The sequence below is a fragment of the Micromys minutus genome, assembly GCF_963924665.1.
Source record: "Micromys minutus genome assembly, chromosome: 28".
In the NCBI taxonomy this organism is placed as follows: domain Eukaryota; kingdom Metazoa; phylum Chordata; class Mammalia; order Rodentia; family Muridae; genus Micromys; species Micromys minutus.
In genome coordinates this window covers 15153617-15167131 of record NC_137963.1, presented here as the reverse complement: position 1 = coordinate 15167131, position 13515 = coordinate 15153617, and the positions used below count along the sequence as shown (strand labels likewise).

Sequence of the window (13515 nt, the reverse complement as noted above, 5' to 3'; positions counted from 1 at the left end):
ATAGATAGATAGATAGATACATAGATAGATAGATAGATAGATAGATAGATAGATAGATAGATAGATAGATAGAACCCAGACCCCTCAGATACCAAAGATACACTCTTAATCATGCATCATTTCTTTCTATGGATTGTGATTTTTCCTATATCTAAAGACATCTTCATTTCTTCCCCAACACTATTCATTTCTCTTACTAATGGGTGCTTGATCAATCTTGTTACAACAACCATCTCTGACTCATTCTCAAATCCCCTGACAAATGTCCTCTGTCCTTGGTACTAGTCTTTCCCAAGCAATGATGGCAGTTATTTTTAGAACTGGCTTTGAAAGCAAAGATAATCCTTGAAGTCTGTGTCCTGACATGGTTTCCTGGCCCAGTGCTCAAATGGTTTCCTGTTGTCATAAGGAGTGTTATCACCCTGCATAGTTGTGAGACCAGAGGATGAAACATGTAAATAAATCCTTACCCTTGTTTTCCCAAGCAAGACTCATGGGAAATGGCTTTTTGAGTCTTGGAAATAAGGACTTTTATCAGGTATTTAAGATTAATTTTGAGTCATGCTGATTTTCAGGTAAACAGGGTACACATATCCTCTTGAGAACAGCTTGGTTGGAAGGGTTGGTCTATTGTAGAATAATTACAGTTTGATGTAAGGGATGGTGCGAAAGGACACTGTAGGGGAGCATCTATTGTACTTGGAAGAGGTGGCATCAGAACTGACAACTGAAGAAAAGAGATCATTTCGATGTAAAACATAGAGAATGTCATTTTCTGTAAGAGGGAATGGCATAAGTATAAAGCTATGTATGGGAAGCATGGTGCTAGCTGAGGTTCAGAGTCTACTTGGAGGCCAGGGATCTGGGTTACAGGAAACCTAAGGCATATCATTTCTGTCACCCAGACCCTCCTCTTGAAAATTCTTTATTAGACTATAGAATCTATAGTCTCCCAGACAACACCTCCTCTAGATTTTAAGCACTGAGAGAACAAACTTTGGGCAGCATTTTGTATTCAAACCAAATATGGTGGTTTTAATCTCTTTGGCCTAGGGAGTGGCACAACTAGGAGGTGTGGCCTTGTTGGAGTAGGTGTGGCTTTGTTGAAGGAAGTGTGTCACTGTAAGGGGTGGGATTGACCAGTCTTCCCTGGTTGCCTTCGGAACAAGATATAGAACTCTCAGCTCCTTCTCCAGTGCCATGCCTGGACTCTGCCATGCTCTTGCCTTAATGATAATGGACTGAACCTCTGAACCTGTGAGCCAGCTCCAATTAAATGTGGTCCTTTATAAAAGTTGCCTTGGTCATGGTGTCTCTTCATAGCAGTGGAAATCTTAACTAAGAAACCCCAGCAGGAGAGGACACATGATATTGTATATGGTACAGAAGAAAGAAAGAAAGAAAGAAAGAAAGAAAGAAAGAAAGAAAGAAAGAAAGAAAAAGAAGATGATATTTTAAGGTTTAGTCTTAATTTATATGCTGGGAGGACTAAATTAGTGACAAGAAAAGTAGCTACTTTCAGTTTCCACCTTGACTACTTTAACTTTCAGATATTTCAAATATAATATAATATTACAATAATATTTCAAAATATATTTGGTGTGATGACTAGTCTTGTTTGACACTTTGACTGAATCTGGAATCTAAGCTACCCGGCGCTTCTGTGAGGGCTTTTCTTCATCAGATTATGTGAAGTAGGATGACACACCTTAAATCTGGATAGAAACTTCTGATGGCAGCTCACATGAAAGATCATGAAACAAGAAAATGTGTTTTTTTGTCTGCTTGTCTGTGGGGAAACCTTGATAATTAAGGCTAACATCTACTCTGACTGGTTAAATGATCAGAACTCAGCAGCAAATGGAGGACTCTCATTTACCAGTAGGGCTTCCCCTTCTCTGACTTTGTCTGGGGAAGCCCAACCTCTCACATCCTCTACCTTGGGAAAGGTGAGTAGTCCTTGGCAGACCTACAAGTTCAACTTCCTCTCCCCACCCCCAATAAGAACCCTCCTCATAAGCACCTGGGATTTCTGGAATGCCTCCCCACACAAATGAGGCATTCATAGAACTTTTAAACTCCAGCCACTGAGGTCCATATATAGCACAGGTTCACCCTGAATAAAGTGTATGGATACAAACCCAGCCTAAATAAAGGTATGTGTGCAAGCCAAGGTCCTCTCAGAGAGCTGTTTCATTGAAGACCATTGGAAAAGGCCTTTGTCTAAAACATCTATAACAATAAAACCACCCCTTACACACACACACACACACACACACACACACACACACACACACACACACTCATTCTGTCAGACTGGGGTCCTGCAGAAACCCAGCCATTCTGGGCTCTGCTTCATCCGTCTAGCCCGGTGTTCAGCATCAGAGGACAGGGAACCAGAGCTGGACCCCAGACACATACCACACGTATCTCTGCTCTTCCAGGCATGTTCATCTTCCCTGCTGCTGAGGCATTCCTTTACCAATAATAGAAGCAACTTCTTAGGGATTCCAACACAGTCTGGAGACTAGCAGTTCTCAAGAACTCCTCCAGGCTGCCAGTGCCCGGCGGAGACTGCTGAGATATTCAGTCTTGTGGACTCAACATTTACTGGATTCTCAGCCTCCCTAGTGTGAGGCAGCCATTGTTAGACTACTGGGACCACATCCTGTGAGCCAGTACAGTAAATCTCATTCTGATATTTAATTAGTCCTTTTTTTTTTTTTTTTTTTAAACCTTGGCTAATAGTTTGGAATTGCTATCTTGAAAAAAATGTTGCCTTGGGGTGATATTTGAAAGAAATCAGGGCCACTCAAATGATCCATGATAACTACTCTACACATGGATGGAAGAACAAAAACATAGATCACCTTGGTAGTCACCACAATTACTTGTTACCCATTGATAGGAGTACCGATGATAGGAAAAGTGAATTTGTCATCTATAATATGATGCCAGGGAATGGTGACATTGGATTGTTAGAGACTGTAGCAGGGTGACTTAGAAATTGGTACTAGGTCTCAATAGCCTCAAAACTTTATCATGACAAAATTGGGCCAGTGGATTACTTGTGACACCAGGTATGGTGGCATTTGTATGTCATCCCAGCACTAGGAAGCAGGAGGATAGAGAAAACTCAAGGGTGTTCTTGACTACAGAGAGAGAGAGTTTAAGACCAACATAGTTACCTAGGACCTGATCTTAGAATACAGAAGGTGTAGCTAAGCTGGCAGACTGCTTGCTGGCCATGCATAAAGGCCAGTGTCATAAAAAATGAAAAATAAAGTAGAAAATTAGAAGAGTTTAAAAAAACATAATTTGGGTAATTATTGTCAAGCAAACTCCATTTATAGAGGAGTGTTCTCTCTCCCCACTTTGTCTCTCTCTGTCTTTCTGTCTCTGTCTCTGTCTGTCTTACTCTGTGTGTGTGTGTGTGTGTGTGTGTGTGTGTGTGTGTGTGTGTGTGTGTGCACATATGCATGTGTGGCTGGCTTGAATGAGGTAAATGGTTTTGTTGAAATGCCCATGTGGGAAGTTATTAAGAGAGCATGGAACTGAAAGCCTCCTGAGAAATGCAGGAGTCTCTTCAGTCTAAAGGCTCCTGAGAAACACAGTTCAGTCAACAGATACAGTCTGCAACAGGGCTGATCCTCCATCAAGCCTTCATCTGTGATCCAAACCTAGACCAATGACAACTGATCATAAAAAGTTCAGCTCAACTCAGCTCAGTTCTGCTTTGATTCTAGACCTACAGAAGCCAGAAGATACTATGTGTGATGTTTTAAATGACTACGCTTTGTGGTGGGTAAGTAAATAATAGAATTGTTAGCTAAGTCCACATGTGCTCTACTCTTCAGAGAATAAGGATTATTTAGTAAGAGTATATATTAACTGCAGGCTTTTATGTTATCCCTGGATTCTGAGAGCAGTCAGGAGACCCAAGATTCTGCCCCGACCCACTGCCAGATGGCAGAACATCTTAGACAAACAAATTTCTCTTCCCCATGTCTCAATTTCACCATTTTTAAAATGAAGATGCTAAAGTCGGCCAGTGATTCCTACAAACATTTCCATCCTCATCCTCCTCTTCTTCCTCCTTTCTTCTTTTTGTGCCAGAGAAGCCTTTCAGCAAAGTCTGACTCATGTGGAAGTTTCATGCACACAACATAAATGTAGAGGGGCTTTAGTTGAAATGAGGCTGAGTGTGACTTTTGGCTCACCCTTCTCTCCACGTCCCCTCTCCTGAATTACCTCTGGATCTCGTTGAACCCGATCTGTAAGCTCCTGGCTTCCAGGGTGCCCGTCAATCAGCCTTTTCAGCGTTGACATTCTAAGATCTAGTGAAAGCAACATGCCTGCAAGAATGCTCTCCTGTAACATTCCTGCTTCTGTATATTGGTCAGTGACACAGGCTCTTCATGATGCTGCTGCCCACTGTGGGAGTTCTCTGGCTTCCTGTTTTCCCCAGCAAGCTGACTCCCTCTGCTGTGCCAAAGCTCCTTCTGCAGCTACTTCCTCCACCAGACTTCCACCTCCACAGATAAACTTATTATTAGCTGATACATTCTCATTTTTTAAGGTATTATCATTTCATATACTGGGGATTATACTCAGTGTTTGCAAGGAGCTCTGGCTGGCAGATGGTCTAATGGAGCCTTGGGCTGTCTTCTTCTGGTTATAGTCTGTCACTTCTTCAGGTGACATGAAATGGTGTCACGTTGCATGACCGCTCGGGTTTCCTTAACATCGTACTTTTATCCACTATTCCCAGACCTTCGATCTATAGCCTTAACATTTTGAATAAAACGAATGCTTTTCCTAATGGTCTTGAGTCTCTTTCATTTTTTAACTCAACAAGTGTTCCCTTAACTGTCTAATACACCTGCTGGGTGATACATCCATCGATTTGAATAGATTTGAAAATGGGTCTAGAAACAAACCTCTGGGCATGTCTATGAGTCATTTTCTAGGTTGCATTAATTGACGTGAGAAGCCTCACCCTAAGTGTGGGTGGCATCATTGCATGCACTGGGGGTTCTGGACTCCATACAAAGGAGAAAGCCGACTAAGTACTGGCTCTTATCATTTTGCTTCGTGAGCACAGATGCGGTATGACCAGCCACCCCCAAGCTCCTGCCACCATGCCTTCTCTGCCAGGACAGACTGTGTCCCCACAAATTGTCACCCAAATGAAAGCCTTCCCTCCTAAGGCGCTTCCTGACAGGTATTTCGATGAACAAAGTAACCAATGCAATCACTTTTACAGCTATCCTTCATCCACCTGCATCCAAAATAGTTTGGACACATCCTTAGAGATGTTAGCAGAAGCCGCCTTCCCTCCTTTATGGTAAGAAATGACCTTTGGCTGATTCTGAAGCAAGCTATCTGCTTTCAGGGCTTATGAAACACCTTTTCACTCTTGGCAGTCTGTCTGAGGAAGGTTAAAGGACCAGCCAAAGCTATTGGAGTTTAAAAGTGCCCACATTGCAGGACCTGCGAACTTCAGGAAATTTCAAACATCCATCTGAGACGACTTGGAATAAAATAATCTTTGAAAAATTTCCACTCACAAAGAGAGTGAAAGTTCACAGGGAAAGGATTTTCCATTCACAACCTACTTTGAGTTGTGGGCCTTGTGCTTTTGTTTCGTGGTGGAGAATCAAGAATGGCCAAGAGAGCACGGAACTCCAGGTGGCTCTTAATGTCTAGGAGAGTGTTTTATTTTATTTTTTTTAACATGGGAAGTGTGACCTCTTTGGAGGTTTAAGGACTCTTTCACAGGAGTTGCCCAAGACAGTCAGAAAACAGGTATTTACTGTTTTACAATTCATAACTGTAGAGAATTACAATTGTGCAGTCAGAACAAAATATAATTTTATTTGTGGGGGGGGAGGGGGGAGAGTCACCACAACGTGAGGAATTGTGTTAGAGGATCCCAGCATTAGGGCTGAGAAGCGCTGTGCTAGGGAGTATATATGGCAGAAAAGGAAAAAGAACAAAGGCGATTAGACTTAAGGGTAAAGTTGAACAAAAGCCTGAGCACCAGGGTTGGAATCAGGTAACTAGGCAGCAGTCTCTCCTCCACGAGAGGTCATAGGGTATATGTAGATTTCACAGAAGGCAAAGCCACCGGTGTGACTTGTGTTGGAAAGAATTGGAGTTTGCAGGAGGCTAGTCTCACTATACATTAACGGGGTTTTCCTTCTTGGAAAGGGGCCTTCACCTAATGTTTTCCACATGTTGTAGGTGTTTAGATTGGTCTGGGATGGGATTTAAGGGGATTCCCAGCTAACTTCGAATTCCGTTCTGAGGCTTGGGCATTATCTGTAGCTTGGAGCCTCTAACTGTTCACTGACTATCTTTAGAGACTGGGGATAGCCCCATTTTTATCTCCCCAGCAGCCCCTCTTAAAAATCACACATCCGGCTCTCCTATACCTTAGAAGAGGCAGGTATGGCTCTGTTTTCCTTTTTGTAGCTCTCACTTGCACAGTCAAGGGACTTGTGTGTTGATGGCATGAAAGGACATGGCTGCAACTTTTCTACCCTGTATGTGTGTGTGTGTGTGTTGTGTGTGTGTGTGTGTGTTCCCCTCTCTCTCCCATTTCTATCCCCTGACCCTGCCTCTCAGCTGAAATTGGAATGTTTCCATTTCTAAGCAGTGGGTTGCTCTAGCATCAGCTAACCTTTCCTGTGCACCATGAAAATGACAGCTGCAGGGCTCCTCTGTGAAATCAAGAGGCACCGGTGCCAGCTGGAGTCTTCTGAACTCGTCTGGCCATTCCCCAAAGGACACCATGGAGGGTTAGCCAAGCCTGACGTCAGGAGGCAGCGTGGCACAGGAGACAAAACGGTGGGGTTTGACTTCGAGAGTGTGGGTTTGCAGCCAATTCTGACTCTTTTGTGGGAAGATCTGGGCCGAGATACTCAGCTTCCTTGAGCCTCAGTTTCTTCATCTAGTAAATGGAGCTATTAATTCATAATTTGCAGTAGTAGAAAATTAAGTAAGATGGTGTAGACAGTCTGTCCCATGACTGTGTCCCATTGTCAGCACTGACTGCTGACTATTTGATGTCAGTGTTTGAATACCATAGAGGAACTGTATATTGAGAGCCAACTAAATGCTTGTAGCTCAAGCGCTACTTTTCAAACCCAAGTAGCCTTGGTATGGGTTTTTGTGCTTTGTGCAAGCTAGTTTGTAAGTTCATGGAAATTCGGGAAGAGAGATGAGAGCTGTTCATTGCGAACATGAGAACAGATAGAATTCAGGGGGTATGTTTTCTGTTCTGTCAGCCTGAGCTTCCTTTCCAAATTCTATTCGGGTTATATGATCAGGGGATTGCTGTATTTATGGGTGGCCGCAGTCTGCGGGGGTGGGGGTGGTGGTATTTTGTCAGAAAAATAGTGCTTTCCTTCTGAGGGCTCTACAAGAAGCTGACACATGGGGGTGGGGGGAACAGCCTCCAAACAAAGACATGGGCTTAGAGTCTGGCCCCATCACTTGGGTTCTAAGACTCAATCTCTCTGCTCTGTGCATCTCTTTGTCTCACAAGTACATCCATGCTCCAGAGACACTCTGTGGTCATTTGGTACCATGATGCCCAAGGAAGCATCAAGAGCCTATAGCTTATACACTGGTTAACTCTAAGCTGGCTGTAATGGTCACTGACATTGATTGAAACAACCAACTTATTTTAAACCTCTAAATTTTTTTTTCTCCTGTTTCATTTGGGGAACCGTCCTTAGTCCCATAGCTGCTAGAGCTCAGAACTCTGACCCAACTAGGCGTTGCTTAGCTGTGAGACCAGGAGCTGTGTGTCCTGTTGTTTGTACTCTGGTGAAAAGGTTTCAGGGGATGAATATTGGGCTTGGACCCTTTAACCCCACGTTAGCCCATGCAGCCTCATACTTATCTGTCAGAAACTCATTTTCCATAATTTATTAATAAATACTTCTATTGGCGAAACTTGAAAAATATTTGTTTAGAATATTGATCTTGAAAGTATCTATGATCTAGTAACAAGGTAAACAGAAACGCCTTGGTCTCCTGAACTCTTACAGTGTAAAAACCCATACCAGGCGAGGGCCACAGAGCCCCAGGAAGGATAACTCCTAGCCCTCTTTGTATGAGTGACAAAGCTGGTGGATGGAAATCTTGTCACCTCTTGAGACAAGGTAAAGAGAGGCCAAGAGCATGAAGCTAGGTGTTATGAACAAAGGGGGGGGAGGGGGTGATTACACTCCTTTCAGCTCTCTTTCTCGTTCACACACCACTGGACTAACCCAGAGAATATTCAGACACTGCACACCCTTCTTTCCCCAGATGGGGTCACATTCTTGGAATGTACAAGCCCAAGGCACACTGCACCCATGCCCTTTGAAAGGCTTGGTTCATAGGACAGGGGTATTTCCCATCAGTTTATTTAGACAGAACACACTTCCCACCAGCCTGGGTGATCTTTGTTACATCTCGGGACAAGGCAATGGGGTGGGGGCAGTTTTCATTTTGAAGGTACATATGGGAAAGTTCTACAAAAACTAAGAAAAAAGGTCTCCAAACACACACACACACACACACACACACACACACACACACACACACACACACACACACACAGGAAAAGCGGCATTCACTCTTAAAGAGATCTCCCAGTCCAGCTCACCCTCTGATGCAAAGAATCTGATTCCAAAGACCCACCAGCCACACAGCATTCCATAGACAAACCCTTGAGCCTGTAAATGCCTGAGGACACTCTGGAGTCAGAGCTCCACATTCACATTGAGCCCCAGGCTGCTCCCTTTTCTCCCAACGGTGCCAACACAACCCCTTGCTTGTAAAATACATGCCAGGCTAGTAGTCCCTCTGATAAGAGCCATGGGGGGTGGGGGGGTGAAGCAGACAAAAACAGGTAAGTGGTGCTTTTCACTTCCAGGTGACTGCAGCTTTAGGTCATGACAGGGATCGCCCAGTTGCTAATTTGATCTTTTCGTTCCACATTTGCTCCTCACTATAAGGGGAGCTGTCGTCCCCACTTTTGGAAACTAAGGTCCACAGAGGTTACATATTTTCCTGGCACATTTATGTTGTGGTGGCAATAGTGGGGATGCCTAAGTCACCTCTAGGGTCAAACCTCAACCTCTTAGCCCCCATGTAACACAGATGTCATAGACGCATCTCTCTGCTCTTCCTGAAATTCGCCAGGGAAGGTGGATTCTCATATCTAGGGAGGATTCGGCCAGTGTTTCTGGGATAGAGTGTGAGCCTGATCTGGGGGATTTATGGGATTCAGATGCCTCCAAACCTTCTAACCACGCTCCTCCACCTGAGGTCTGTGAATCAAGAGGTTGGCACCCTGCTTCAAGAACCCACCGACGTGCCCACCAGTCTCATCTTACAGCCTGTGGGCTGTTTATCCGTGCCAAGAACTCACCCCCTTGCTCGGGTATCCCAGCTCTTATCGGTCCCCAGAGTGGACACTGAGGATCAAATGGGGTGAGAGGGGAACGAAAATTGTCACGTGCTGGGACTATGTGGATGCGCAGTTGTGGTCTCCTTACTTCAGTACTGGTTCCACCCCACCGCTGTGAGCAAACTCTGCTTTAAAGGGCGACTTCTCTAACGCTCGCAAAGGGGAAAAATCCACAGGTGAGAATCAACTAGGTCAAAGGTTAAGAGGAAAAGCAAGACTTTTTGCTCAAAGGTAGAGACTAAAACTTTACCCCAAAAAAAGTTCCTCTGAGTGGTTACTAGTGACAGATCCATACCAAATACAAACAAGACTGCAGGAGGGCAAAGCCTGGCATAATCAGGGCAGGCGCGCGTCTGATCACACCCAAGCGAAACACTTTTACCGGGCTTGGAAATAAAACAGAAGTTTTATAGTTACAAACCCACACCTCACTGGGCACCGGGAATGCCAGGAGCACACCAGAAAGACCCTGGGAGATGGAATCAACAGACTCACCTTTTCCAGGTCGGGGAAATCAAGGTCGCTGGGTGCACTGGCTCAGTGAAGAAGTACCTGGGCTAAGCCACAGAGTTCTCAAGCGCGCAGCCCCTAGCGCCTACCCAGTCACTTTGTGTCCACCAGCGGCTAGGGTGTGTGTCTGTGCGCGGGAGAGACGCGTGACAGTAGGCAGGCTGTGGCCGGAGCAGCTAGCTTTGGCAGGCTTATATAGGGAGCTCCTTCCTCTGTAATGGGACGCCTCGCCTCCAGACATCCTTTCCCACTATTTTTTTTTTTTTTTTTCAGTTGGTGAGTTAAAGGCACAGCCCTCCCAGCGGAACAGGGTTAGCTCATGAAAGACGCACTCACTCTAGGCGCACAGCCAGCTAACGGGCCATTTGCATACAATTTATAGAGAAGGGGGGAAAAAAAGTAGGAATTCCAGCTCCCTCCGCCCCCGCAGCGTACTTGTTAGCAAAGTGTGATTCTTGCATTGCTCCACAAACGAGTATTCTAATTGTGAAACAGAAGCCTTGGGAGCGGGGATAAGAGGGAACTGGATCCTGGCTCTGCTCCTGGACTAGAGCAAGCTGGAAACACGACCTGGGTTCCCTTGGGCTCTGAGCAGCAGCTGCGGAGTGGCACCTCAGAGAAAGCCCCAGGGCTGAACCCAGTTCCTGGAAAGAGGAGGTAGCGGGAGGGCTGAGCAACCCTGGGGCAGTTCAGGTTTCTCTTGGCCAGCTTGGAGATAACCCAAAATTAGTTCTCAGCAGGTGGGAACCATTCTGGGAGCTTAGGAGAGTAAGCTCTTCTGAAGCAGGACCCAGCCTTACCCAGCTGCCTGGAGGAATCATTGCGGACTCCAGGACCCCTCAGGAGTCACTTTTTGACATTGTTTATTGCTTATGCTAAGTGCCTTTTACTTAGTAGCATCTACTAAGCAGGGTGGCTCCTGAGCCTCCTGTGCTGAGTGTAGACTTTCTCTTTTTAAAAGAAGCACTGATACATTTCAAAAGGTAACAAGTTCATCTTTGAGGTTGAAGACCTCAGTTAACATGTTAAAGTCTCTCCCACCGCACCGGGGACCACACTCATGGTACCTCTGGGCTTGTTTGGGACAGTGCTTGAACCCTGCAATTTAGAGAAACAGTTTAATACCACCAGGGGGTCTGTGTCTGGGAATCATTTAGAACTCATGGCTCCATGACACATTAGTGACCAGAAACAGTGAGGGATGCTTACGTAGGAGAAGGGCGCACATTAGTAACAGAAAAGGCTGCTCTGTTGGACTGAGGGAAAAGACTTCTGCTTTGTAATTTAGAAGAGACTTCTGATGTTTTAATTAACAACTGGTATCGGAAATTTCAACTATCCACTCACTGGTTGATACCATTCTTCAACCTTTATCGTAACATTTAGCCTCAGTTTCTCTGGTAGAGTAAAGCAAGACAAAATTAGGCGACCCCTGTGGTAGCGGTGATTCCAGGACACTAAGCCTTAAGTGACTCTCCCCCACGCCCCCTCAGACATCAAGAACACCCAAAAATAGTCATGTCATAAAACGACTCATTTGAACTTTTAAACCATCCGGGCTGATTCAGATGTTGGGTGCTTTGGGAATTTTTTTTTATCCTGCATGTTAGCCAAAACTCATTTCAGTGGCACGAGCCTGTCTTTCCGCCATCTGTGAATGCTTCCACACCTCTAGGCTTTCCTAAGTGGACCCAGGTTACCTTTTCTCAGTTAGCAAACAAAGCATTAGACGCGTATAGACTTCATGTGTCCCATGAGCTACGTTTATAAACGATATAAATCAATTTACTTGTAACTAATTACGTATATCTGAACAGGTATTTAAATCAGTTTTGAGAGAGCCTTATTAAAACCTGTGTGATTAATAGGGCTTCTTCTAAGAATGATCCAGACCTGCGATCCCTGGTCCCCAACAATTCTTAGTATTCTGTAGTCAATTGTGAATTCACAGCTACCACAAACTGCTTAATCTATTACCAGAAAGCAAAGCCAAGTGGGAGGCCCTGAGGACAGAAACAACAGGTGATCCTGACACATAAGAATGTCACCATCAGCTGTCACAGAAATGTGGTACATTGTTAAAAAACAATGACATCGTGAAATTTGCAGGCAAATAGAACTAGAAAGTATCATTCTGTGTGGAGGAACCCAAACCCAGGAAGAAAACCATGGTATGTACTCACTTATAAGTAGACATTAGCTTTAAGTAAAGAATAATCATGCCACAATCCCCAGACCTCTTTTATATGGAGGGAAAAGAAAACAGGCCAAATATCAAAAATATCTCAAAGGGAGATAGATGAGTCCCTCTGGGGGGAAAATAGAATAGATTATTTAGGTGGACTGGGAATGGGTCATTATGGGAACAGGAGGGATCAGGCTGGGGGTAGAGTACATAGAAGGGATGGAGGGAGAGAGTACTGGGAGAGATGATTGGAATTTGGGGTCATTTGGATGGTGATATTGAAATCTAGTGTAGTGGAAACTCCCTGGAATCTGTGAGAGTGACCCTAGGGAAGTCTCCTAGCATTGGAGGATACAGAGTGTGAACTGCCCATCTTCTCTAACCAGGCAAGGCTCCTAGTCTTGATCAGTACCTAGTTGCCTGCTTCCTTTTTTCTTAACCTTTAATTTCTTTATTTCTTCGCTTTATGTTCCTGAAGTCCCCCTCTCCTCCCAGCTATACTATAGCCCTTCCCTTTCTCTTCCTCCCCTTTTTCCTCTGAGGAGGGGGACTTCCCCCCTTCTCCATTGCATCACTGCCCCTGCCCCCAGCACATCTAATCACTGTAGGACTAGGTGCATCCTGTCCCACTGAGGACAGACAAAGCAGCCCAGTTAGGGGACCAGGATCCACAGGCAGTGGCCTGCTTTATTCTAGCACCCAGTGCACAGGAGTTGTATGGGACCCCCCCCCCATTAACAATCATGAAGAGAATATCTCAAAAATTTGTGTATAAATCAATCTCATGGAGGCATTTTCTCAATTAAGTTTTCTTCCTCTTAGATATGTGTAGGTTTATGTCAAGATGACAAAAAAATCTACTAACCACTCTGCAAACAAGCAGATGAAATATGAATAGCAGCAAAAATGCTTCCACAAACGTAGCTCGCTCTGTCAGCATAGTCATCACTCTTATAACATTTCCCCATTGACCCTAGGCTTCCTGTGGGTCTGTGATTATGGCTGTTTCTCCCTGTGCCTAGTAAGGAGACTTGGACATTGCAGCAGCTCAGAAAGTAGTTGTTGAGTTTATGATGTGATGAGGATCACATGAGTATTTGACATACTGTGTTTTATAATTAGCCCTTTTCTCTTTCTATCTACAGAACGTAAGTGGGTACTGGATTATAACGTCTAATACATTCATTGCACACATGAGTTAAGAGGATTCAGCAAGGAGAAATGACCAGCCGTAGGGAACTATGGCTGATGCCCATGGTCATTTTAGTCAGAACTGAGCCTCCGAAATCTACCAGGCATTAAGGCAGCGGATGTTTATGGAAATTAATGGCCACTAATCTTCTCATTTGGC

The 13515-nt window shown here is 44.6% G+C and overlaps 1 protein-coding gene across 2 annotated transcripts in view; it reads right to left on the bottom strand.

Annotated features, from left to right (window-relative positions):
* The window catches only part of TNC (tenascin C), an 87256-nt gene extending 77186 nt beyond the window's left edge, over window positions 1-10070 (bottom strand). For both annotated transcript variants that reach the window (XM_080940275.1, XM_080940276.1), the window contains exon 1: window positions 9965-10070. The gene's annotated coding sequence lies outside the window, so the exon portion shown is untranslated. The remainder of the gene's footprint in view (window positions 1-9964) is intronic.
* Window positions 10071-13515: the final 3445 nt, after the last annotated feature.